The sequence below is a fragment of the Triturus cristatus genome, chromosome 5_1 (assembly GCF_964204655.1).
Source record: "Triturus cristatus chromosome 5_1, aTriCri1.1, whole genome shotgun sequence".
Classification (NCBI taxonomy): domain Eukaryota; kingdom Metazoa; phylum Chordata; class Amphibia; order Caudata; family Salamandridae; genus Triturus; species Triturus cristatus.
In genome coordinates this window covers 81,792,790-81,819,579 of record NC_140587.1, presented here as the reverse complement: position 1 = coordinate 81,819,579, position 26,790 = coordinate 81,792,790, and the positions used below count along the sequence as shown (strand labels likewise).

Here is a 26,790-nt window from a genome sequence, read left to right as displayed (position 1 = left end):
TAGGAGAATGGAAGCATAGTTCAAGTACTGAACTATTTTTTAATGAAGAAAGTTATCTTCAAAGTAATAGTTTGCTGCATGCAGTTGACACCAGTGGTCGAAGTTATGAAGTTAAAGATGGTTGTGTAATGGAAAAGGAGAAAATGGTTCCAAGAAATGAGGAAGAAGTGTTAGCTGATGAGGTTATGGGGAAACGTCCTAAAGCCCCAGTGTACACTTGGAATTGTAGTAGTATTTGTACTGTATGACAAGAATCTATTGATAAATTACGTGACTTTCTAAGAGAATATAGTAAAAAAAGTGTTAAACAGAAGATTAAGGTGCTTCAAAGACTAGATCCATCCAGAGTGAGAAAGAATACTGGTTTGCAAGGACATTCTCTGGCTTGTCTTTCTAGGAAAGTTTGTCAAAGTGTTTTTCACCATTTTAGGATGCTGGCAGTACATCATACTGAAATGAGAAAGTTTGTGAGAAGATTGTATTTTGCTAAAAGTCCAGCACTAAAGTTAAATGAGTTGAATAGTGCTCTGTTGTGTGGATCTGTATCATATGTAGAGAAGGTTACTGATGATATTCAGTTTTGTTACTTTGGTCCAGAACAAGAAAGTGCAGGAAATGACACAGTTATTGAAGAAAATGTGGAAGAGAATGTAGAACCCACTGTTAGTAAAAATTTTGAAGATCAAATGACAAAATGTACTATCATCTCTAATGAAAGACCAAATATTACTTGTATTTGTTGCCGGAGAAGCCATTATAAAACTCAAACAAGGAATGTTGGTCTCTATAAAAAAAGTGAAAAAGAAAATAATTATGAGTGGAAGGATTTTGCTACATATTTGTTTCTGGAAAATTGTTTTGATTTGGGTGAAGATCAGCGTATTTGTAAATACTGTTATAACAAGTTAGAAGAAAATAAAATGCCAGCTAGAGCTGTACATAATAATTTAGAATTGGTTGATATTCCTGCAGAACTTAGTGATTTAAATACGTATGAGTCTATACTCATTCAATGTGTCCATCCGTTTCAGACTATAGTTTGTATGGAGCCCAAACCAGGTAAATTACCTCCTTCAGATTTACAAAGAGGTTTAAAAGGAAGAGTTGTCTATTTGCCATTAGATTTGAAAAAAATATTGAAACAATTGATGCAGATAGTTTGGAAACTGAACCATTAGTTATTCTGGTTAATGGTGTACCTACAAAGAATAAGAAAATTTGGCAGGAGCTAGTAGATGTACGAAAAGTACAAAGAGCAAATTTATATTTGAAAAGAAATAATAAGTACTATGAATCAATTTATATGGATGAAGATGAAGAAGTTTTACTAGCAGACACAGGAATACCAACTGGGCAAATTGAAAAAGTGGATAAGTCAAAAAAAGAAGAAATTTATGAACATTTCAGCATACATCCTCTTCATTCTAAAGAAGTTATGGGAAACACTATTGATCTGTTTCAGATGAAAAAAGCAAAAGGAACTCCCGTGAGAGTATGGGATGAGAGCTTGGAAGCTCGTTGTTTTCCCCAGCTGTTTCCTACAGGAAAAGATGGACGATATGATGAACGTCCAGTTTAGATTCCTGCTTCTGAGTATCGGACTACAAGATTATATGCAGAAGATCCAAGATTTCGTCAAAGTATTCCTTATTTGTTCCATCTTTTATTTGAACGTGACTTGTCTGCACTATCTTATGCAGTAAATCACATTTTAAAAACTGGAGTACATCTACATAATGTGTCTGCAAAGGATTTTATGAACAAAGTGCAACAGCGAGATGATCATTTGGAATCTCAATTGATTAATCTGATGGCTTGTCAGCGTGGAACTAATGAATATTGGTACCGACGCCATGGAGAATTGAAATGTATGTTACGGAATTTAGGAACTCCTGCATGGTTCCTTACCCTAAGCTGTGCTGAGTACGCTTGGGATGATTTACTGGATTTTCTTCGAGAGGCAAATTCAAATATTGAAAACATCCAATACAAGACAGCAGGAGAATTGTGCTCATTGGATCCGGTTAATGTTTCCAGATATTTGAATCATAGATTTGAGGCTATGATGTCCTTCATCTCCAATAAAAAAAAATCCACCTCTTGGAGAAGTTGTGGATTTCTTTTGGAGAAAAGAGTACCAAGCAAGAGGTGCTCCTCATATTCATATGCTGTTGTGGATCAAGGATGCCCCAAAATTTGGAACAGATTCTGATGATGCAGTTTTATCTTTCATTGAAGAATATGCAACATGTGCTATACCTAAAAGCACAGAAGAAAATAACTTAAAAGAGCAAGTTTTACTTTTCCAAAGTCATCGGTGTGGAAAATACTGTCGACGAAAGTACAAGAGTAAAGATAAATTCTACACAAAATGTCGATTTGGATTTCCACGACCTGTTCTTTCAAAAGGAAGAGTAAACAGTTTTATGTCAGCTGTGCGACATACCATTACAAGAAAATCTCCGAAAAATACCTCCAACCTAAGAAGAAAAGAATATATAAATGACTACAACCCAGTCATTTTATCCATGTGGAATGCCAACATGGATATTCAGTATGTAGCTGACAATTCTATTGCTGTTGCTCGGTATGTCACATCTTACATCACTAAATCTGAGAAAACGGAATTGAAAGAAATGTGGGAAGAGATTTCTCACGAGAAGACTGTCAGTAAAAAGCTATACAGTTTCAGTTTAAAGATGTTATCGCATCGAGAAATTGGGTCATACGAATGCTCAGATAGGTTATCATCTGCAAGTCTGTACTCCAAATCCAGAAGAATAATTTGGGTAAGTTTAGGCCTTGCAGGAATGCGAAATCGGGTACTCAAATCTATTAGAGAAATTGAATATTTAGCAGAGAACGAACCAGAAAGTACAGACATTTTGAAATCAAATATGTTGGACACATATTACCCAAACAGAAGTCATCATCTTGAGAAAATGTGTCTCTATGAAGTGCTGCAGGAAGGATGTTTGGTGAAACAAACAAAAGGAAGTTTGATTAATCACAGGAAGCTGAGTTGCGACACTACTGACCAAAAGGAATTTTACTACTTAGCACTTTTACAACTGTTTAAACCATGGCGTTCAGAGGACGAATTACTTGGAGATTTTCAGAGCTTTGGAGATTCCTTTAATGCATGTAAAGATAGCATAGAATGCAGTACTTTCACAAATTATGTACAAATGTTAAATGAAGAAATTGAACAAGAAGCTACAATTGCAGCTGAAGTAGCTAGAGACAGTTCTCAAGACAGTCAAAGTTCTGGAACGCTCAGTCAGGATCCCCTAGGACAACCAATCGTAGAAAATGAAGCTGCAATAGCCATGACTGAAGTGGAAACAGCTATGAATCAAGCTCAGGAAGATTTAATAGACTTACCAAATTTGGAACAACAACTGAATGATGAACAACAACAAATTTATGAAGAAGTCACAAAACAAATTGATCATGGATTACTACATGAAAATAAAGAGTGCTCATGCACATCATTTGAACCAATCAGAATGTATGTGAGTGGACAAGCTGGAACTGGAAAAAGTTTCCTAATTAACGTAATTAGAAGCTACCTACAGAAAAAAACTGATTCAACTTTGTCTTGTGTTGTTACTGCTCCAACTGGGTTAGCAGCATATAACATAAAAGGAATTACCTTACATCGTGTGCTAATGTTACCAGTAGAGCATGAGAACAAAATAGAATACCACAAGCTAACAGGAGAAGCATGTTTTGAAGTTTCAAGAGTGTTGAAGAAAATTAAAGTTCTCATTATTGATGAGGTAAGCATGGTATCAAACTTAATGCTTGCCTTTGTGCATTTAAGAATGCAGCAAATTCTAAAGACAGACTATGACGTGTTATTTGGAGGAAAACATGTTATAGTTTTTGGGGATCTACTGCAGCTCACTCCAGTTAAAGGACAACCAGTATTTAATACTCTTGCACATGAAGACACGAAAAAGTCATTAGGAAGTATAGGTAATGTGAATATTTGGTCAAACTTTGAGTACAAAGAACTCATTACCAATATGCGGCAAGCAAATGATGATTATGCAAGTATTCTCAAAGATATCAGAATTGGACTACTCACAGAACATGGCAGAAAAGCTTTACAGAGTCGATTGCTATGTAATTTGTTTCCAACAGAACAAATAGTTCCAGAGAAAATATACAAGAAAATTGCAGAACAAAAATACTGTAATCTGCTTAATGCCAACACTACCTGAATGCTCTATATTCAATGAAGAACTTTTGAAATTGGAAAATGAAGAGATTATGAAAATGGAAGCCGTGGATAAAATACAGCATGAAGGAATAACTATTATATTGACAGGCAAATTGAAAACTAAATTGGATTCTCTAGAGAAAAACATATCGAAAACAGCTGGTTTAGAAAAGAATGTTTATGTATGTATGAACTGTTGAGTAATTTTAAGACGTAATTTGAATGTAGAAAAAGGTTTAGTGAATGGAGCTATGGGTAAAGTTGTGGGTTTTGTTAATTACCAGAAAAAAGATGGAATTGAATTTTTAAAAATAAAATTTGATCAGATTGAAGAGGTTAAAGACATTAGTCGTTGTTCAGTTCGTTTTTTGCTTGTGAAAGATTTATATGTACGTAGGAAGCTGTTTCCAAGAAGGTATGGCATATGTTGCTTTGTCACGAGTGAAAAAATTATCTGGTTTATTCATGATAGACTTTGATGACTCAAAAGTTAGTGCTGATGCAAATTGTGTAAAGGAGTATAATAGATTAAGAAGAAGCTATGCTCCTCATTTAGGTCAGTATCCTGTGTTTGAAAAACGTGTTGTTTGTCGGAAAAGGAGAATTGAGAATATCTGTAATGAGGATGTACAGAAGAGAAAACAAAAGGAGAGTGATGTCATTGCAAGCAAAAAGAAAAAGGACAATGTTGAAGAGGTTGTGGGTTGTCATTTTGAAAATAGCTCTGGTGTCAACTGCTGCGCTAATGTAGTGCTGAATGTTGTATTTTATCTTGTAAGTTTGCAAGAGCAGATAATACTAAATCATGAAAAAAGATTTTGTTCTCTGCTGAGTTTCCTTTATGAGAAGTTGAGTAATGATAAAACTAAAATAGAAAGTGCTTCTGATGTTAGAAATCTTTTAGATGTATGTTCTGGATGTACACAGTTTACACAAAATGCCCAGCAGGATGCACAGGAATTCTTAATGTATATGCTTATGGTACTGGAAGATGAAGGGGTAGAAATAGAAAATATGTTTGGTGTCTCTTATAAATGGGAACATTGTTGTGAAAACTGTATGAACACATGCAGCACTAATGTTGATTCTGAAAGGTTCATACATTTAACATTACCAGAGAGTAAATCAGTGACTTTTAGTAAATTAGTTAAAGATGCAAATCACAACATGGAATGTTCTCAATGTAAATCAGAAATGTTATCAACGTTATTTTTAAAGAAATATGAACAGTATATAATTTTAATGATGCAACGTTGTAGAGCTGATGGAACAAAATTGAACACTTTAATAAAGAAGTTTGTAGGAAATCAATTATCAATATCAGGAAAGACTTTTGTGCAGTTGCAATAATTTTCCATGCTGGACCTTCTATAACTTCTGGTCATTACACAGTTTATCTAAAATGTGAAAAAGGCTGGACACTGTGTAATTGTTCTCAATTGATTTTCAAGCAACGTTTGCCTGCAGAATTACCAAATTCCTACTTAATTTTTCTAAAACCAAAATTTTAGATACAAATTGCAGCGTCTGAAGAAACCATTTTTTCGATTTTATAGGATTACCATTGGATATTTCATCTAAAAAGGATTTAAAAATTACCATTTGGCCTCATGGAAAGGTAAATGTTTCTATTGTGGACTTCTCTGACAAATATTATTTTGGTGTATGTGCTTAAGCAACAAGATTTACAGACGTTATTTATTGCAAATAGTTATTGTTCTTAGAAGATATTTTTAATATATATGTTACATTTCTATTAAGGTATGTTTTACTGAGGATAGATTCAGGGCTTTTTTAAACAATCTTTCAGATTGTTTATTTTTTTGCCCGCTGTTAAGTGATGAATGCAATTGATATCACTATTTTCAGTGAAATTCAATATATTCTGAAAACAGCAAAAAAGGGCAAAAAATTACTTTGTTAAATATGAAAATATGTGTACTGTATTCTAAAATGTATTGTTAAATATTACTACTTTTTTTCTTTTTTTCAGATTTTCTTGTAATTAAAAAAAAACATTTATTTCTAATTAAGTTATTTTGTTGGTCAGGTAAGTTTAAAATATCTGTATTTCTCACCCCTCCACTTTCTGCTCCCTTGTCTTCACTTCTCCTCACTCTGCTTTTCTCATTCCCCTTCCCTCTCTCTTCTTCCTTTACTGCCCTTTCGTAACTCCCTCACTCCTTCTCTACTACTCCCCTGCCTCCATCACTATTTTTCCAACCATGTTTCTCTCCCTGTCTCCATATGTCTCAGTCATTCTAACTGCCTTACTCCTTCTCAGTTCCTTGCTCTCTGTCTCTGTTTCTGTCTCTCTCCCTTTGTCTGTCTTACCCTTAATTTCCTTAACATCTCTGTTTCTACCACTCCTCCTCTCTCCATCACTCATTTTCCATCTATGTTAATTTTGTTGCCTTCTCCGTCATTATCCTTCCCTCACCTTCCCTAACTGTCACTATCCTTTACTCATAGTCACTCCTATTCTCCTACTTCACTTCCTCCTGTCTGTATCTCACACCCCTTCATCTTTTCGCATTCTTTCCTTCACTCTCCCTCACTCTCCTTTGCTCATTGAAATCCTGACTCCCTTTCTCTCACTCCAGTTTCCTAAATCCCTCCATCCCCTCACTCCCCATCTGTCACTTTTCCTTACCCCCTTTTCTAATCCTCATACCCCTTATCTCACCATCACTCCACTTCTCTTACTTTCAATCCCTTTACCCTGCTGTACTTCATCCGCTTCATCTGTTACTCCCTTTTCCTATCTCCGTCCCTTACTCCCCTTTTCTCACTCCCCTTCCATCACTCTCCATTACTCACTGCCATTCCCTTACTCATTCACTCTTCTTACCTGTATCCTCTACCCTTAGTCATTTTGTTGCAGTCAGTCTTTCACTTCCCTTTCATGACTGATCATACTTTCCTTTTCTCACTCATTCTGTCTGTCCTTTCCTCCTCTTCACTCAGTCATTTCAATCATTTCAATCATTCATATATACACTACACATTCATTCAATAAAATTACAACACAGTATATTAGGAATATAGCTCTTCTTGGAGAAGTGAAGTGAGTTCTGAAAAGAACAGTTTTTTTTGTCTTTTTTGTTTTGTATTTTTTTTTAGTTTTTTAACAATTTTGTATTTTTTTGTATTTTTTTAGAGCACCAAAAAAAACTGGTAATGAAAAACTGTTCAACAGGAACAAAAAAAAAATGAAAAAAATTATGGGCTGGAGCATGTGTGCTGCTGTATTCTGTTTTCAATCAAGTTTATACTGCTCTCACCGTAGCAAAGAACAACATTGCACACATTGCAATGTATGTGCACCTTCTGGAAAAGGGGGTGGATGTCCAGTGGCCTGGTACATGGTGAATCTGCGGCCGCAGATGATGTGCTCAGCTGAGCAGGTGGAGGGTTGTCCCTTAAGGCTCTAGTTGTTTCTCGAGCATAACGTACAGGATGCACTGTCTTGAAGTGTCTCAGCATTGAATAAATACTAAAGGAGTATTTCTTGCTGGGATCTCCTCTAGATAATACACTTCCACAAATAGTGCATGTCACCTTCGGCGCATTGACCTTCTTTTTGCCCTCTGGAAAGGTGAAGTAATTCCAGATGAAAGAGTGTTTTTGTTTGCTCTTCCTTGGTGGTTCCACAAAGGTCTCCTCCTCACTCCCTGAAGTTGACTGCTGTTCTGCCATTTTCAAGTAAGATTTCACTCGAGTAGCTGTTCAGCTCCTTGTCCCAGGAAATAAGAAGAAATAGTGAGGGGAGTGGGTGTGGTGTTTGAAGATTCTGGAACAGAAACTACTATGAACCAATGAAAAGTGTTGTTTTCATAATCACATGACTTGCCGTGCGCGCACGGTGCTCGCACGTATGCGCGCACGGTGCACGCACGCATCAGAAATGAATTACTTTTAACCCAATTTCGAAAACATGAAAAGGAGGCAGGGAAGACACTCCCTGACCCCCTAGACCTTCGGTGCTCGCACGCATGCGCGCACGGTGCACGCACGCATCAGAAATGAATTACTTTTAACCCGATTTCTAAAACATGAAAAGGAGGCAGGGAAGACACTCCCTAACCCCCTAGACCTTCTCAGGGGGTCCCTAAAGTACCTCGTCAATCAAAAAAAACATTTCCTTTAATAAAAAAAATTGCCGTGAAAAACCCTTAAAAAAACAAAAACATTTTAAACTGTTTATAAGTTTATAGAAGATATTAAGATGTTCAACTTTATCCAAATTAAAAAAAAAAGAGCTGAGCCAATCCATATTACAGGATACAGTCAATCTATAACTATATACATAGGTAGTTTATTATAAAATAAATATATAAAAAATATAATAATACATAGATAAATTAGCATTTAAAAAACCTTACAAATTCACTAAAAAAACCATAGGTTTCACACTTGTTATAGTTAGAAATTAGCATTTAAAAAACCTTGCAAATTCACTTAAAAAACCATAGGTTTCACACACGTTATAGTTATGAATTAGCATTTAAAAAACCTTGCAAATTCACTGAAAAAAACATAGGTTTCACACACGTTATAGTTAGGAATTAGCATTTAAAAAACCTTGCAAATTCACTGAAAAACCATAGGTTTCACACACGTTATAGTTAGGAATTAGCATTTAAAAAACCTTGCAAATTCACTGAAAAAAACCATAGGTTTCACACATGTTATAGTTAGCTGGACATTTCACTCGTACAAAACCATTGAAATTCCCCTGTTATAGTTAGTTCAGCTAACTATAACTCGCGCGACCGCAATCCACTGCTGATGACGTCACATATTACATCACTCATGACATGGTCAGTGACATCACTCATGACATCACTGATGACATCTCAAATGACATCACTGATGACATCACTGATGACATCATCCTTGTGTAAGAGTTGCAGACCTCTTCTTATCCGAATATAAACATTGATACACACATTGAAAAATACAAACTAAAGTTTTGAAAACTATAGAGATACCAATACCAGTTAGAACAACCTATTCAGTAATTCCAAAATCGACATACGCATCCACTCATTCATCTACACTTCTATATAGTCACTCATACATGTACTCAGTCATCATATGTACTCATACACCTATACATCCTGTTACACACCTACACTCATACATAGAGTTACTCACACACATACTCACACATGCAAATAAACATCCATTTACTTGCATATACAGCTATACACACACCACTACACTTACTTCTACAGAAACGTACACATACTTACTCTCTTAAACAATCACTTATAGAAACACATACTTTTTTATACAGGAACTCTTCCAATCTCTCACTCTCATATATCCTCACTTTTATACATCAATACTCACATATACTAATTCAAAACATATGGACTTACTCATAAAGACACTATTGAGACAGTCATTCACTCTGTTACTCACCCATACACACACTCATCCACCCATACTGTCCTGCTCACATACTGTCTTCAAAACACATACAAACAGTGAGTCACTCATTCATGCATCCATACGCTAAGTAACATCCCCCACTGAACCATACATACACTCATACTGATACTCTAAAAACGAACTAATAACCCATATACACACTCATGTAGCTACTCACCAACCCATGCAGCCACTTATACACAAAGTGAGACACTGATACAGATATTTAAATATTTAAACATTACTCACTAATACTTGTATTCACTAAGATACTGTTAATAAGTCAGTTATACAATTAATTTTACAAAAAAAACCATCCATTTAGACACTTATTTACCCATTTATTCTTCCATTAACCTTTAGATATACATATATAAAAAAAATATTTATTTTTCAGAAAGACACATATTCACTGGATGATGTCATCAGTGATGTCATCAGTGATGTCATTTGAGATGTCATCAGTGATGTCATGAGTGATGTCACTGACCATGTCATGAGTGATGTAATATGTGACGTCATCAGCAGTGGATTGCGGTCGCGCGAGTTATAGTTAGCTGAACTAACTATAACGGGGGAATTTCAATGGTTTTGTACGAGTGAAATGTCCAGCTAACTATAACATGTGTGAAACCTATGGTTTTTTCAGTGAATATATATATGTATATATATATATATTCACTGAAAAAACCATAGGTTTCACACATGTTATAGTTAGCGGAAATTTTACTGATAAAAAACCAATGAAATTGCCCCGTTATAGTTAGTGCTGGCAACTATAACTCACGTGACCGCAATCCTCTGCTGATGCTAATACTGTATTTAGACACTTATTTGCCCATGTCTTCTTCCATACATTTTTAGCTATACATATATTACAAATATTTTTTTTTTATAAAGACACATATGTCATCAGCAGAAGATTGCGGTCGCGTGAGTTATAGTTGCCAGCACTAACTATAACGGGGCAATTTCATTGGTTTTTTATCAGTAAAATTTCCGCTACCTATAACATGTGTGAAACCTATGGTTTTTTCAGTGAAATTGCAAGGTTTTTTAAATGCTAATTCCTAACTATAACGTGTGTGAAACCTATGGTTTTTTCAGTGAATTTGTACGGTTTTTTAAATGCTAAGTTACTTTACGCCATTCGAGGCGTGCGCGCCCACTTAACGCAGTTCGTTCCGTGCACGGTTTTTATCAACTTTAATAAGCCCTGTACATTTGGTGGCCTTCGGTCACCAAAAGCACAGGGGGTGGGGTCAATGTGGATAGTGTTTTTTTTATTTCGATTTTATAATTTTATTATAATTTAATGCAATTTTTTTTTTATGTCTTTTTTTGTAAGCCTTTTTTTAATAATTTATGTACTATATCCTGCATTATGGAAAGGTTTTTTTTTATGCTTTTTTTCCGTGCGCGTACGGTACGCTGACGCTACGCGCTTGTAGAATACGCGTACGGTAAGCTGACGCTACGCGCTCTGGATGTAATTAGTGCAGCGCGCCTACGTGATACGTGCGTGCCGTACGCGTATACCCGGAAGCAACGTCGCGGTTACGCAGGGGCGTGTAATGCGCATGCGCAATACGTGATACGTGCGTGCCGTACGCGTACACCCGGAAGCAACGTCGCGGTTACGCAGGGGCGTGTAATGCGCATGCGCGAAAGTGACGTAAGCGCTGCGTAAGCGCACCGTAAGCGTCACGTGCGCGCACGGTAGGTCATGTGACTTACAAAGAACACTTTTTATTGGTTGAAATTACTTTCACTTCCAGAAACTTCCCACACCACACCCATTCCCCTCATTACTGCTTGAAAGAACACTTTTCATTGGTTGAAACTACTTTCAGTTCCAGATTCTTCCCACACCACACCCATTCCCCTCATTTCTGCTTGTGATTCTCTAGGAGCAGGAGCTGGATTGACATTGGGATACAATGGCAGAACAGCAGGGCTCTTCTGAGAGTGAGGCCAGCAGCACCACCATGATCCAGAGAAGGAGGAAACAAAAGACTTCTTTTGTATGGGAGTATTTCACTTTTCCAGAGGGGGAGAAAAAGGTGAATGCTCAATTGGTCACTTGCATACTTTGTGATCGTGTTTTATCAAGAGGAAATCCAAGGAAGAAATATTCCTTTGGAAATCACTCTATTTTGAGACACCTTCAGGACAAACACCCAAGGACCTTTGCTCGACATACTGGAGAAAACTCTTCAGTAAGTCACCAGAGCCCAGCCTCAGATGCTCAGCCGAGTACATTATCGGCAACTCAGCTGAGCCCTTCCTCTGTTGTTGGAGCATCACCTTCTTCTTTTCCTTTGGACATCAACCCTCGATTTGCGAGTGTTGAAATGAGGTGTACAAAATGTGGTGGTCTTCTTGTTTTTGGGGAGGTCAGTCTTCCCCTTATTAACAATAAGATAGACCAGCATGTTTGTAGACGCTCATAATACTCCCATTCTTTCTTTCCTCCATCCCTGTATGAACCCAACGGCTCTTATAAGAGCCAACCTTACCTCACAATTTTTTTTATTTTTTTTTAAGCTTTCCTTTTCGCAAATTTTTTTTTGCCGTGCGCGCACGGTACGCGTAATTCCGCGAATTTCGCGGAATTACGCAGGTCACCGTGCGCGTACGCTACGCGCATACAGCGATTTTTCGAAAAAAAAAAAAATTTCATTTTTGCCCTTGAGGGTCCTTTTGGGACCCCCTGACCAAGGCTAGGGGGTCAGGAACTGTCGAGCCTGCCCCCTTTTCACATTATCCACCTTTTTTATTCACCCCCCTGACAGTTCGAGAGAGAAAATGGCGGCCGCCGCTTCCTGGTTTCGACCGATTCGAATGTTTACTAAGATCTAACAGCCAATCAGAATCGCGCTCGCGCACGGCACCGTACGCGTACCGTAAGCTTACCGTAAGCGCACGGTAAGCGCACCGTAAGCTGCCACAGATATATATATTGATTTAAAGGCTATTTTCTCAGGATCTACTGAACAGATTTACACCAAACCTACAAAAGGCACTTCCTTGACCTGAGGACTACCTCTCTGCCAAATTTCTAGTAATTCTGTTCAGCCGTTCGGGCTGTAGCCCTGTCTAAAGGTCCTATGGAAAAATGCATGGGAAAAACGCGTTTTGGGACCCCCCTTTTATCTCAGCCCCCGCTTGACGAATCCCCCCGAGACTTTCAGGGTAGGAGCGGAGCGTAGCGCCCCACCTATTTTGAGAAATTCGCGAGGATTCGTCGACCGGCGCCAAAGTTATTCAAAATAGAATGTTGAGGTTTTCCTATGGAAACGTGGTCCTAACTATAACTACCTACTGGCGACCGCCAGTAGGTAATATATATATATATATATATATATACATACATACATACATACATACATTACCTACTGGCGGTCGCCAGTAGGTAGTTATAGTTAGGACCACGTTTCCATAGGAAAACCTCAACATTCTATTTTGAATAACTTTGGCGCCGGTCGACGAATCCTCGCGAATTTCTCAAAATAGGTGGGGCGCTACGCTCCGCTCCTACCCTGAAAGTCTCGGGGGGATCCGTCAAGCGGGGGCTGAGATAAAAGGGGGGTCCCAAAACGCGTTTTTCCCATGCATTTTTCCATAGGACCTTTAGACAGGGCTACAGCCCGAACGGCTGAACAGAATTACTAGAAATTTGGCAGAGAGGTAGTCCGTAGGTCAAGGAAGTGCCTTTTGTAGGTTTGGTGTAAATCAGTTCAGTTGATTTTGAGAAAATAGCCTTTAAATCAATATATATATCTGAGCCAGCTTACGGTACGCTTACCGTACGCTTACGGTAAGCGTACGGTGGCGTGCGCGAGCGCGATTCTGATTGGCTCTTAGATCTTAGTAAACATTCGAATCGGCCGAAACCAGGAAGCGGCGGCCGCCATTTTGTGTATTTCACTCTGAAAAAAAAGAGTGAAAACAAGGAAAGGGGGCAATGAGGAGAGTTACAGACCTCCTAACAATTGTAAGGGGGTCAAAGAAGGACAGAAAAGTACAAAAAAAACATTTATTGATTTTAAAAAAAATCACGGGGTACGCGTACGGTAAGCTCACGGTAAGCGTACGGTAAAAAAAATAAAAATAAATAAATGAAAATCAGATTTAAGAGTTTAGAAATTAGGGAGCTCTAAAAAGAGCTGTTGTGTTTATGGAGTCATTTTTTTAGTGGTACCTACAAGTAAGTACCGATGCAGAGTCTAAGGTTCAAGAGGAAGACTCTGTTCCCTTCATCATTGAAGTGCACACCATCTCCTCTATAAATGTCTTGCATGTCGTAACGCAAGTTGTTGTGGTAAATGGCACCCATACCATAGTCACGGAGGAAAGCAGAAACAGATTTGTTGACGTGCTTTCTTGCTTTGTCAATCTGTGGACAGAAATGATTGGACCAGTTCCATTTTTGCCTTTGGCATATGTTGGAAAACACAAAGGCAGTTTTAGGGAAAAGTGTAAACAGTTGTGCAAAGGTGTCCTTCATAAGCATTTCCAGACCTACCCCAGTCAAAGTGCCTAGGTCATTGCCACCACAGTGCACTATTATGAGGTCAGGGTGTTGGATTTGCATGAAGGATTTCACCAATGGCATCAATTGGTGCCACTTTAACCCTCTCTGACCAATCCATTTAATGTCTACATTTGGCAAAGCAAGGTCTCTCACCATATCTGTTTTCTCTGCAAACTTTTCACTCCAGAAGACATAGCTGTGCCCTACAATCCACACTGTGAACATCTTCAAAGGAGAACTGGATGCACTCAGGAGGTGTCTTTCAGTAGAATGGCAATATGAAAAGAAAGACAGTTTGGAAATGGAGGCATACATATTTTTTACAAAACAAAAAGAACTGATTGGCTGTTTCATACCATTCTAGAAAAAAAACTAGGCTGTATGTGAAAATTAATAGAAGCATGTTTTGTATTGGTACAAAAAAATGTGTAACCAAAGAACAGTACTATGGATTTGCAGTTAGGTTTGAAAAGTCAAGCACTCTTGCTCTGTGGAATTGAAACATTGTGTGTCGAACTTCTGACCTAACTGCACACAGCAGTGTTCCATGAGCTGTTGCTATGGTAGCAGGCAGAAGTCAAGTTGGGGGAAGGGTACTAGGCAGAAGTCAAGTTGGGGGCAGGGTACTTTTGGAAAAGGGTTGGTTTTCAACCAATAGAAATGTGTCATTACATTTGAAAAAAAGGGGGAAGCACTGAGATTTGAAACTTACATGTATATGTGTGGAAAAATAGAGGGAAAGTTTGCCATTATCTGGTTCTGCTGAGAGGAGAGAGGTGTACAGAACAGAGATCCTGGCTCTGATAATCTGCTGTTTGAGTGACACATTTCTTTCACAACTAACTAATTTTAAAGGTGAGTTTACAGTTTGAGAGGGGATGTATGTGGTAACTTAAGAAATGAATAATAGAAATGGGAATTGTTTTTGTTGTAGTTACACATGGTGGATTCATAATGTGTCAGTCTGTAAAAGAGATTTTCACTTGGCCCGAAAAAAAAAGAGCAGTAAGTGTGCTTTCAAATTGGCAAAGAAATTTCGTTTTGGCACTAATGTGAAAACATGACTGTGTGTGCATAGAAGAATTATAGGCAGAAATGTATTGCGTCTTGCTCTGGTGATTTCACAGTTGCAGTAGATGGAAAAGAGGAGCGAATTTTTGGGGGAAGAAGCAGAGGTTTAGCACACACCCATGTGCTTGCCATGTATAGTCATGCACAGTAATTAGAAGCGAGTGGGGTTTTCAGGTTTAAGTCTGTAATGCAAATACATTCAGCATCACTAAGGCTGGTTGCCCCTGCTGGAGTGTAGGCAGTCACAGAGAATGCACACGGTGGTGGTCTGAAAAAAAAACAGCTTGGACATGTGCATTTAAATAAATTTAAAAAAAAAGGTTTCAGAATGTGTCAGTCTGTAAAAGTGATTTCAAAGTGTAAAAAGAGATTTTCACTTGGCCCGAAAAAAAAAGAGCAGTAAGTGTGCTTTCAAATTGGCAAAGAAATTTCGTTTTGGCACTAATGTGAAAACATGACTCTGTGTGCATAGAAGAATTATAGGCAGAAATGTATTGCGTCTTGCTCTGGTGATTTCACAGTTGCAGTAGATGGAAAAGAGGAGCGAATTTTTGGGGGAAGAAGCAGAGGTTTAGCACACACCCATGTGCTTGCCATGTATAGTCATGCACAGTAATTAGAAGCGAGTGGGGTTTTCAGGTTTAAGTCTGTAATGCAAATACATTCAGCATCACTAAGGCTGGTTGCCCCTGCTGGAGTGTAGGCAGTCACAGAGAATACACACGGTGGTGGTCTGAAAAAAAAACAGCTTGGACATGTGCATTTAAATAAATTTAAAAAAAAAGGTTTCAGAATGTGTCAGTCTGTAAAAGTGATTTCAAAGTGTAAAAAGAGATTTTCACTTGGCCCGAAAAAAAAAGAGCAGTAAGTGTGCTTTCAAATTGGCAAAGAAATTTCGTTTTGGCACTAATGTGAAAACATGACTCTGTGTGCATAGAAGAATTATAGGCAGAAATGTATTGCGTCTTGCTCTGGTGATTTCACAGTTGCAGTAGATGGAAAAGTGGAGCGAATTTTTGGGGGAAGAAGCAGAGGTTTAGCACACACCCATGTGCTTGCCATGTATAGTCATGCACAGTAATTAGAAGCGAGTGGGGTTTTCAGGTTTAAGTCTGTAATGCAAATACATTCAGCATCACTAAGGCTGGTTGCCCCTGCTGGAGTGTAGGCAGTCACAGAGAATACACACGGTGGTGGTCTGAAAAAAAAACAGCTTGGACATGTGCATTTAAATAAATTTAAAAAAAAGGTTTCAGAATGTGTCAGTCTGTAAAAGTGATTTCAAAGTGTAAAAAGAGATTTTCACTTGGCCCGAAAAAAAAAGAGCAGTAAGTGTGCTTTCAAATTGGCAAAGAAATTTCGTTTTGGCACTAATGTGAAAACATGACTCTGTGTGCATAGAAGAATTATAGGCAGAAATGTATTGCGTCTTGCTCTGGTGATTTCACAGTTGCAGTAGATGGAAAAGAGGAGCGAATTTTTGGGGGAAGAAGCAGAGGTTTAGCACACACCCATGTGCTTGCCATGTATAGTCATGCACAGTAATTAGAAGCGAGTGGGGTTTTCAGGTTTAAGTCTGTAATGCAAATACATTCAGCATCACTAAGGCTGGTTGCCCCTGCTGGAGTGTAGGCAGTCACAGAGAATACACACGGTGGTGGTCTGAAAAAAAAACAGCTTGGACATGTGCATTTAAATAAATTTAAAAAAAAGGTTTCAGAATGTGTCAGTCTGTAAAAGTGATTTCAAAGTGTAAAAAGAGATTTTCACTTGGCCCGAAAAAAAAAGAGCAGTAAGTGTGCTTTCAAATTGGCAAAGAAATTTCGTTTTGGCACTAATGTGAAAACATGACTCTGTGTGCATAGAAGAATTATAGGCAGAAATGTATTGCGTCTTGCTCTGGTGATTTCACAGTTGCAGTAGATGGAAAAGAGGAGCGAATTTTTGGGGGAAGAAGCAGAGGTTTAGCACACACCCATGTGCTTGCCATGTATAGTCATGCACAGTAATTAGAAGCGAGTGGGGTTTTCAGGTTTAAGTCTGTAATGCAAATACATTCAGCATCACTAAGGCTGGTTGCCCCTGCTGGAGTGTAGGCAGTCACAGAGAATACACACGGTGGTGGTCTGAAAAAAAAACAGCTTGGACATGTGCATTTAAATAAATTTTAAAAAAAAGGTTTCAGAATGTGTCAGTCTGTAAAAGTGATTTCAAATTGAAAAAAGAGATATACACTTGCCCCCGAAAAAAAAAGAGCAGTAAGTGTGCTTTCAAATTGGCAAAGAAATTTCGTTTTGGGACTAATGTGAAAACATGACTCTGTGTGCATAGAAGAATTATAGGCAGAAATGTATTGCGTCTTGCTCTGGTGATTTCACAGTTGCAGTAGATGGAAAAGAGGAGCGAATTTTTGGGGGAAGAAGCAGAGGTTTAGCACACACCCATGTGCTTGCCATGTATAGTCATGCACAGTAATTAGAAGCGAGTGGGGTTTTCAGGTTTAAGTCTGTAATGCAAATACATTCAGCATCACTAAGGCTGTTTGCCCCTGCTGGAGTGTAGGCAGTCACAGAGAATGCACACGGTGGTGGTCTGAAAAAAAAACTGCTTGGACATGTGCATTTAAATAAATTAAAAAAAAAGGTTTCAGAATGTGTCAGTCTGTAAAAGTGATTTCAAAGTGTAAAAAGAGATTTTCACTTGGCCCCGAAAAAAAAAGAGCAGTAAGTGTGCTTTCAAATTGGCAAAGAAATTTCGTTTTGGCACTAATGTGAAAACATGACTCTGTGTGCATAGAAGAATTATAGGCAGAAATGTATTGCGTCTTGCTCTGGTGATTTCACAGTTGCAGTAGATGGAAAAGAGGAGCGAATTTTTGGGGGAAGAAGCAGAGGTTTAGCACACACCCATGTGCTTGCCATGTATAGTCATGCACAGTAATTAGAAGCGAGTGGGGTTTTCAGGTTTAAGTCTGTAATGCAAATACATTCAGCATCACTAAGGCTGGTTGCCCCTGCTGGAGTGTAGGCAGTCACAGAGAATGCACACGGTGGTGGTCTGAAAAAAAAACTGCTTGGACATGTGCATTTAAATAAATTAAAAAAAAAGGTTTCAGAATGTGTCAGTCTGTAAAAGTGATTTCAAATTGAAAAAAGAGATATACACTTGCCCCCGAAAAAAAAAGAGCAGTAAGTGTGCTTTCAAATTGGCAAAGAAATTTCGTTTTGGCACTAATGTGAAAACATGACTCTGTGTGCATAGAAGAATTATAGGCAGAAATGTATTGCGTCTTGCTCTGGTGATTTCACAGTTGCAGTAGATGGAAAAGAGGAGCGAATTTTTGGGGGAAGAAGCAGAGGTTTAGCACACACCCATGTGCTTGCCATGTATAGTCATGCACAGTAATTAGAAGCGAGTGGGGTTTTCAGGTTTAAGTCTGTAATGCAAATACATTCAGCATCACTAAGGCTGGTTGCCCCTGCTGGAGTGTAGGCAGTCACAGAGAATACACACGGTGGTGGTCTGAAAAAAAAACAGCTTGGTTTCATAATGTGACAGTTTGTTATACAGATTTTCACTTGCCCAAAAAAAAAGAGGAGTTTGTGTGCATTCAAATTGGCAAAGAAATTTCGTTTTGTGACTATTGTGAAAAGAAATGTAGTAATATATTTAAATTCAATAAAGAATTTTTTTTTTAGTTTTTTTGCAGGTATTGCTGAAGAACAGTGAACAAAATTTAAGATGCCTACAAAATCTCGAGTTCAAAAAACGCTAAAAAAAAAACTATATTTGAGGACAACTGGAGGACCAAAGTTAGTAGAAGATGCTGATGTTGGGAAAAAGAAAAAATCTTCTGGTAAGCAAAAAAGACAATTCCTAAACAAAATATTGAAAACAAACAAAAATGTACAAAATGTCTGTTCTCGGAAAAATGTAACAAAACCTACAGAACAGCAAAAAATTGAGGATTTAGTTAATGCAAATATACCTTCTGCAATTGAAAAGTTTAACATAAACAGAAAAACAGCATTTAAAGAGATACGTAGAAAAATGTTTCAGAGAAGAGTTATGTCCAATTTGATAAAGGATATAAAGAAATATAAGCAAAAGGCTAAATATTATAAGAGAAAAAAAGAAATTGAAGCCATTGCAGCAAAGGCATTAGAATTAAAAAGGAAACTATTCATATTAATTTTGAATAGGATGCGTACATTAGATAAAATGGTTAATGTACTGAAATCACAAAGCAAAAGCAAAAGAGTAGTGAACAGAACAAATTTTTGTAAAGTGTTTTTAGGAAAGTGGATGCATAGCTCAAGTAGTGAACCTTTTTTTAATGAAGAGAGCTATTTTCAAAGTAATAGTTTGCTGCATGCAGTTGACACCAGAGGTCGTTCATACGAAGTAAAAAATGGTTGCATAATGGAGAAGGAGATAATGGTTCCAAGAGATGAGGTACAAGTGATGGCAGATGAGGCAATGGGGAGACGTCCTAAAGCCCCAGTGTACACTTGGAATTGTAGTAGTATTTGCACTGTGCGTCAGGAATCTATTGACAGATTTCGAGAGTTTCTAAGAGAATATAGTAAAAAAAAGTGTAAAACAAAAGATTAAGGTGCTTCAAAGTCTGGATCCATGCAGAGTGAGAGAGAATACTGGTTTGCAGGGTCATTCTCTTGCTTGTCTATCTAGAAAAGTGTGCAATAGTGTTTTCCATCATTTTAGGATGCTGGCTGTTCATCATACTGAAATGAGAAAGTTTGTGAGACGGTTGTATTTTGCCAAAAGTCCAGCAATAAAGTTAAATGAATTGAATAGGGCTCTGTTCCGAGGAACGGTATCAGATGTAGAGAAGGTTGTTGATGAAATTCAGTTTTGTTACTTTGGTCCTGAACAAAACAGTGCAGAGAAGGACACAGTAAATGAGGCAGAAGTGGAAGAGAATGTAGAACCTTGTGTAAGTAAGACATTTAATGATCACATAACAAAATTTGCAATAGTCTCTAATGAAAGACCAAATGTTACTTGTATTTGTTGCCGCAGAACTCATTATAGAAAACAAACTAGGAATGTTGATCTCTACAGAAAGAGTGAAAATGAAGATAATTATAAGTGGATGGATTTTGCAACATATATATTTCTTGAAAATTGTTTTGAATTGGGTGAAGATCAGCGTATTTGTAAATACTGCTACAACAAGTTAGAGGAAAATAGAATGCCGACCAGAGCTGTACATAATAATTTAGAATTGGATGCTATTCCTGCTGAACTTTCTGAATTAAATACATATGAGTCTATACTCATTCAATGTGTTCATCCGTTCCAGACCATAGTACGTATGGAGCCCAAAACTGGTAAATTACCTCCTTCAGATTTAGTGAGAGGTTTAAAAGGTAGAGTGGTGTATTTGCCCTTGGATTTGAAAAAAAATATGGAAACTATTGATGCGGATACTTTGGAAACTGAACCATTAATTATTCTGGTTAATGGTGTACCTACAAAGAATAAGAAGATTTGGCAGGAGCTGGTAGATGTGCGGAAAGTACAAAGAGCAAATTTGTATTTGAAAAAAAATAACAAATGGTATGAATCAATTTATATAGTAGAAGAAGAAGAAGAAGAAGATTTACAAGGAGATACAGAAACACCAAGTGGACAAATTGAAAAAGTGGACAAGTCAAAGGAAGAAGAAATTTATGAACATTTTAGCATACATCCTCTCCATTCGAAAGAAGTTATGGGAGACAATATTGATCTCTTTCAGATGAAGAAAGCAAAAGGAAATCCCGTGAGTGTATGGGAGGAGAGCTTGGAAGCTCGATGTTTTCCCCAGCTGTTTCCTAAAGGAAAAGGAGGACGATACGATGAACGTCCGGAACAGATTCCAGCTTCTGAGTATCGGACTACAAGACTATATGCTGAAGATCCCAGATTTCGACAAAGTATCCCTTATTTGTTCCATCTTTTATTTGAAAGCGACTTGTCTGCACTGTCTTATGCAGTAAATCACATTTTAAAAAGTGGAGTACATTTACAAAATGTGTCTGCTAAGGATTTTATGGAGAAAGTGCAGCACCGAGATGATCATTTGGAAACACAACTGATCAATCTGATGGCTTGTCAGCGTGGGACAAATGAATATTGGTACCGACGCCATGGTGAACTAAAATGCATGTTACGCAATTTAGGAACACCAACATGGTTCCTTACCCTAAGCTGCGCCGAGTACGCTTGGGATGATTTACTGGATTTTCTACGAGAGGCCAATTCAAACATTGAAAACATCGAATACAAGACAGCAGGAGAACTGTGCTCATTGGATCCGGTTAATGTTTGCAGATATTTCAATCATAGATTTGAGGCTATGATGTCCTTCATCTGCAATAAAAAAAATCCACCCCTTGGAGAAGTAGTGGATTTCTTTTGGAGAAAAGAGTACCAGGCAAGAGGTGCTCCTCATATTCATATGCTGCTGTGGATCAAGGATGCCCCAAAGTTTGGAACAGATACTGATGAAGCAGTGTTATCTTACATTGAAGAATATGCAACATGTGCTATACCTAAAAGCACAGAAGAGTACAAGTTAAAGGAGCAAGTTCTACGTTTCCAAAGTCATCGGTGTGGAAAATACTGTCGACGGAAATACAAGAGCAAAGAAAAATACTACACTAAATGTCGATTTGGATTTCCTAGACCTGTTCTTACAAATGGAAGAGTCAACAGTTTTATGTCAGCTGTGAGACATACTATCACAAGAAAATCACCTAAGAATACCTACAACCTTAAAAGAAAAGAAGAATCAAAAAATATAAATGACTACAACCCAGTCATTTTATCCATGTGGAACGCTAACATGGATATACAGTATGTTGCTGACAATTCCATTGCTGTTGCTCGATATGTAACGTCTTACATTACGAAATCAGAAAAAACAGAATTGAAGGAAATGTGGGAAGAGATTTCTCACGAGAAGACTGTCAGTAAGAAGCTGTACAGTTTCAGTTTGAAGATGTTATCGCATCGAGAAATTGGATCCTACGAATGTTCAGATAGATTATCTTCTGCAAGTCTCTACTCGAAGTCAAGAAGAATAATTTGGGCAAGTTTAGGCCTTGCAGCAATGAGAAATCGGGTACTGAAATCTGTTGGAGAAATTGAATATTTGGCACAGTTCGAACCTGAAAGTACAGATATATTGAAAACAAACATGTTGGACACATATTATCCCAAGAGAAGTCATCATCTGGAGAACATGTGTCTCTATGAAGTGCTGCAGAACTACATTTATTCACGGAAAGCTGCAGAAGACATCAATAATGGAAAATATAAAGTCGTTGGTGAAGAAGGATGTTTGGTGAAGCAAACCAAAGGAAGTTTGATAAATCACCGGAAGCTGAGTTGCGACACTACCGACAAGAAAGAATTTTACTACTTGGCTCTTTTACAGTTGTTTAAACCATGGCGTTCAGAGGATGAACTACTGGGAGAATTCCAGAGCTATGAAGATTCTTTTAATGCTTGCAAAGACAGCATACAATGCAGTACATTCTCAACTTATCTGCAAATGTTAAATGAAGAAATTGAACAGGAAACTACAATTGCAGCAGAAATTGCTAGAGACAGTTCTCAGGACAGCCAAAGTTCAGGAACATACAGTCAAGATCCCCTAGGACAACCAATCGTTGAAAATGAAGCATCAATAGCCATGAATGAAGTGGAAACGGCTATGAATCAAGCTCAAGAAGAATTTATAGACTTAGAAAATTTGGAAAGACAACTGAATCAAGAGCAGCAACAAATTTATGAAGAGATCAAAAACAAAATTGAACACGGATTTCTACATGAAAAAAAAGAGTGCTCATGCACATCATTTCATCCAATCAGGATGTATGTAAGCGGACAAGCTGGCACTGGAAAAAGTTTCCTAATTAAAGTCATCAGAAGCTACCTAAAGCAAAAAACAGATTCTACTTTGTCTTGTGTGGTTACTGCTCCAACTGGGTTAGCAGCATATAACATAAAAGGAATCACCTTACATCGTTTGCTAATGTTACCAGTGGAGCATGAGAACAAAATACAATTCAACAAGCTAACTGGAGAAGCATGCTTGGAAGTTTCAAGAGTATTGAAGAAGATGCAAGTTCTCATTATTGATGAGGTGAGCATGGTATCAAACTTAATGCTTGCCTTTGTGCATTTAAGAATGCAGCAAATTTTGAAGACAGACTATGACGTGTTATTTGGTGGAAAACACGTCATCGTTTTTGGGGATCTTTTGCAACTTACTCCGGTTAAAGGACAACCAGTGTTTAATACTGTGACACATGAAGACACGAAGAAGTCATTGGGAAGCATCGGTAATACAAATATTTGGTCCTTCTTTGAGTACAAGGAACTTACAACTAATATGAGGCAAGCAAACGATGAAGAATATGGAAGTATTCTGAAAGATATCAGGATTGGACTACTCACAGAAGCTGGCAAAAAAGCATTACAGACTCGGCTGCTACATAATTTATTTCCAAAGGAAGAAATAGTTGCAGAGAAGATATACAAGAACATTGCAGAAAACAAAAGTGTCATCTGCTTAATGCCAACTCTACGTGAATGCTCAATATTCAATGAGGAGCTTTTGAAATTGGAAAAGGAAGAGATCATGAAATTGGAAGCAGTGGACAAAATTGAGGATGGAAGAATTACTGTCACAGTAACAGGCAAACTGAAAAATAAATTGGACTCACTAGAGAAGAACATCTCCAAAACAGCAGGATTAGAAAAAAATCTATATGTTTGCATGAACTGTAGAGTGTTTTTAAGGAGAAATTTGGATGTTGAAAAAGGCTTAGTAAATGGAGCGATGGGAAGAGTTGTGGGTTTTATTAATTATCAGAAAAAAGATGGAATTGAATGGTTAAAAATAAAATTTGATCAGATAGAGGAAGTTAAAGACATTTGTCGTTGTTCAGTTCGTTTCATGCTTGTGAAAGACTTATATGTACGTAGGAAGCAGTTTCCGTTTTCTCTAGCATATGCTGTAACTATTCACAAGTCTCAAGGATTGACTGTAGATTGTGCATTTGTGAACATTGGATCTAGTGTGTTCAAAGAAGGTATGGCATATGTTGCTTTGTCACGAGTCAAAACATTATCAGGTTTATTCATGATAGACTTCGATGACTCAAAAGTTAGTGCTGATACAAACTGTGTAAAGGAGTATAATAGATTAAGAAGAAGCTATGCTCCTCATTTAGGTCAGTATCCTGTGTTGGAGAAACGTGTAGTTTCTCGTAAAAGGAGAAATGAGAATATCTGTAATGAAGATGTAGAGAAGAGGAAAAAAAAGAGGAGTGATGTAATTGCAAGCAAAAAGAATAAGGAAAATGAAGAACAGGTTGTAGGATGTCATTTTGAAAATAGCTCTGGTGTCAACTGCTACGCAAATGTAGTGCTGAATGTTGCTTTTTATCTGGAAAGTTTGCAAGAGCAGATAATAATAAATCAGGGAAAAAGATTCTGTTCAGAGCTCAGTCTCCTTTTTCAAAAGCTGAGTAAAGATAAAACTCAAATAGAAAGTGCTACTGATATTAGAAAACTTTTAGATGTATGTTCAGGACGAACACAGTTTTCTCAAAATGAACAGCAAGATGCTCACGAATTTTTGATGTATTTTCTTCAGGTAGTGGAAGAAGAAGGAGTTCCCATTGACATTTTTTTTGGTCTCTCTTATAAATGGGAACATAGTTGTGATAATTGTTATAATATAAGTGGTTCTATTGTTGATAATGAAAGGTTTATTTATTTGACATTGCCAGAGAGTAAAACAGTCACTTTTGCAAACTTAGTTAAAGATGCTAATCATAGCATGAAATGTGGTGAGTGTAATTCTGACATGTTATCAACATTAATTTTAAGGGAATACGGACAGTATGTAATTTTAATGATGCAACGATGTAGAGCTGATGGTTCAAAATTGGATACTTTAATAAAGAAGTTTACAGGACAGCAATTATCAATTTCAGGAAAAACTTTTGTAACTGTTGCAATAATTTTCCATGATGGACCTACTGTTACTTCTGGACATTACACAGTTTATCTAAAATGTGAAAAAGGATGGACACTGTGTAATGATTCCCAATTGATTTTCAAACAACGTTTGCCTTTTGATTTAGCAAATTCCTATCTAATCTTCCTGAAACCTAAATTTTAGAGAGACTTGGCAAGATCTGGACAAAATAATTTTACCATTTTACAGGATTACCATTGCAATTTTGTAGAAAAAAGATTTTTAAAATTATCATTTGGCCTAAAGGAAAGATAACCAATTGTAATGTGGACTTTTTAAATTTTTAATGCAATTTTGAAAAACCAATAATTTAGAGATTATCGGTAACTTCTGCACATTTTAAATTTTGGAATGTTATTGGACTGCCACTGGAAATTTTTTCAAAAATAATTTCAAAAATTACTATTTGGCCATGTGGAAAAGTAAGCAATTCTATTGTGGACTAAATAAATTATTCGAAAAATTTTCGTGAACCAAAATGTTACAGAGAATCGGTGAGATCTGGACAGATTAAACTTTAGAATTTTAATGGTTTTCCCTTGGAAATTTATTCCAGGGAAAGAATAAAAAATACTATTTGGCCTAAAGGAAATAAAATCAGATGTATTTTGGAGTTATTTGAGATATATTATTGTGAATGTACTTCTGAAACAAAAATATCAGACGGTATTTTAAAGAAAAAAGTATTGTTTTTAGATGACATTTTTTAAGAATAATATGCATTTCTGTAATGATAAGTTTAAGTGAGAAGAGATTCTGGGCTTTTTTAATACAATCTTTGAGATTGTTATTTTTTTTTGCCCGCTGTAAAATGATGAATGCAATTGCTTTCACAATTTATAGTGAAATGCAATATATTCTGAAAACAGCAAAAATAAGGCAAAAATATTTTTTGGGAAAAAATGTAAATATGTGTACTGTATTATAAAATGTTTTAAAAATATTAATACTTTTTTCTTTTTTTTCAGATCGATATAGAAAATTTTCGTAAACTACAACCATTTTAAAAACTATTTTTTAAAAAAACAAATGAATAAATATTTTTTTCAGTGAGTATGGTAAGTCAATAGTAATAATTGTAGTCTTTCAAGGACCTTGTAATGTGAAAAATGATTTTTAGTGTTTTTTTTAAAAAATAAAAAAAAAGGTACGCTTACCGTACGCGTACGGTAAAAAAAAAAAGTTTTTTAAAAAAAATGTAAAAAAAAGATGAAAGATAAGGTTGGCTCTTAAAAGAACCGTTGTGTTCATGCAGGGACAGAGGAAAGGAACCATGGGAAAATCATTCAAAGCTACAAATGTGCTGATCTATTTTGTTATTCACTAGGGAAACACTGGTCTCCCTATAACAAATTAGAGCTTTACAAAATGTGCAATGAATATCAACCTTCCGAAATCGAGGGTTCATTTCCAGAGGGCCAGCAAAAGGAGATTCTCCCCCCACAGATGAAG

At 37.0% G+C, this 26,790-nt stretch overlaps 1 long non-coding RNA gene across 1 annotated transcript; it reads left to right on the top strand.

Annotated features, from left to right (window-relative positions):
• Positions 1–13,889: 13,889 nt before the first annotated feature.
• On the top strand, positions 13,890–26,396 carry LOC146830258 (uncharacterized). The gene is made up of 3 exons (XR_014961143.1): positions 13,890–15,059; positions 18,974–19,131; positions 26,307–26,396. It is a non-coding gene; the product is annotated as an uncharacterized LOC146830258 (long non-coding RNA).
• The last annotated feature ends 394 nt before the right edge of the window (positions 26,397–26,790 follow it).